At 34.4% G+C, this 1,786-nt stretch overlaps 1 non-coding gene across 1 annotated transcript; it reads left to right on the top strand.

Moving 5' to 3' along the window:
- The first annotated feature begins 1,133 nt into the window (after window positions 1-1,133).
- Window positions 1,134-1,237, top strand: LOC112675148 (U6 spliceosomal RNA). Its single transcript, XR_003145780.1, has one exon. It is a non-coding gene; the product is annotated as a U6 spliceosomal RNA (small nuclear RNA).
- The last annotated feature ends 549 nt before the right edge of the window (window positions 1,238-1,786 follow it).

The following is a 1,786-nucleotide window of genomic DNA, read 5'->3' as shown; positions in this document are numbered from 1 at the left end:
TGTAAGGTTTTTATTTTATTTTGTCCACTTGTAGCTCCAAAACATATTTTTAAAAGTGAAGTTGATTATTTGGTAAACTCCCAGTTGTGTTGGGCCAGTTCTTCTTTCTGGGAAATAACTCCTGAGAGTTGGCTTGTGTCAATTCTTACAGGCAAGAACATCTGTTAAACTATTTTCTTCTTGGCATTTACAAAAATAGCTTTCAAGTTGTTGTTATGGTAGTTTTAAAAGTAGTGTATTTTCTTTTTATTCTCTTCTTTCTCCAAAAACCTGTCTCAGGTGATCCTGGCACCATGGGCTATGGCAGTGGGATTTCTTGTTTTTGTTTTTGTTCTTTTTTGTGGCTCCTCAGCTTCCTTCTGGCTGGGATGACCTTCTGGAGGTCTGGAGTGATCCATAAGTACATCAGTTAAAACAATAAAATCTAAATAATCAGGATTAGGATGCCTGGGTGACTCAGTGGTTGAGCACCTGCCCAGGATGTAATCCTGGAGTCTGGGGATCGAATCCCATATTGATCGCTCTGCATGGACCCAGCTTCTCTTTTTGCCTATGTCTCTGCCTCTCTGTCTCTCTGTGTCTCTCATAAATAAATAAATAAATAAATAAATAAATAAATAAATAAATAATCTTTAAATAATCAGGATTGAAACCTCACTTCCATCTAGTCCTCTAATTGCTTCCTATTTCCCATTACCTAGAAAATTCTCACATTGAACATATAGCTCAGTCCAACAAGCTTTCCTTGATACTTTCTCTTCTACATATTTTTAATCATTTCTTTTCTGACTACACTAATAATTGACCTGTGCCTGCCTTATACTGCCTTCTCAGTCAGACCAAGCAAGCTGCTTTCCTATTTCTATCTCTGCTAATTGCTTTTGGGCACCAAAGTGACTGCTTTTCCGTCTGTTGTATTATTAAAGAATTAATTTCCCACTGGCTTCCTGTGCCCAACACAGTTAACTCACTGGGATTTTTTTTTTTAAAGAAGGAAGGGTAGAAAAATAAAATAATAAATTAATCTTTTTAATTCTAAAAAGGGGGGTAAAGGAATGAAGATGAAAGGAAGGGAGGGAAGAGGAAATCAATCGATATCAGAAATTCAGCTGCTTTCCAACTATTTCTATCTTGTACTCACTTAAGCAGCACATATGCTAAAATTGGAATGATACAGAGATTAACATGTCCCCTGCACAAAGATGACATACAAATCTGTGAAGCGTTCCAAATGTTTCTATCTCTTCTCTACATAATATAGTGTAAAGTCATTTACTATTACCTACCAAGAAGAATAGAAATGATTAAATGAATAATACCTTGTTTAGTTTCCTAATTGATTTTTATTGATGGATACTTGTAAGACCTAATATGTTGATTACAAGTATATATTAGCTGAAGAAGTATTGACCATATCTGCATCAACACTATTAAGAGATAAAATATAGAGACTGAAATATTTGCATGGAGACAATAGGAGCTCAGATTAGTGGTAGCATCTTAGTTAGAATAAACGGCAAGCCTCAATGTTAAAAGGTTACCTGATCTTAATTTACGAAGTTGCTATTTGGTTCCTTTTGTTAGGTCATGATTTTATATAAAATGCAGAAATAAAGGTAGAGGAATATGGTTGTATAGTATCACCTTCTTCTTCAAAAGCTAAATGCAATTTTAGGATAATAAAAACATCATCTTCATACTTTGAGTAGGTAGGATGACAATGAATAGAATGACTTTTCTTTTTCTAGAAATGAGTAAATTAAAATGGGAATACTATGTGGGTTCT

The sequence above is a fragment of the Canis lupus genome, chromosome 14 (genome assembly GCF_003254725.2).
Source record: "Canis lupus dingo isolate Sandy chromosome 14, ASM325472v2, whole genome shotgun sequence".
Classification (NCBI taxonomy): domain Eukaryota; kingdom Metazoa; phylum Chordata; class Mammalia; order Carnivora; family Canidae; genus Canis; species Canis lupus.
The sequence above is the reverse complement of the archived record's forward strand: the minus strand, read 5'-3'. Positions and strand labels throughout refer to the sequence as shown.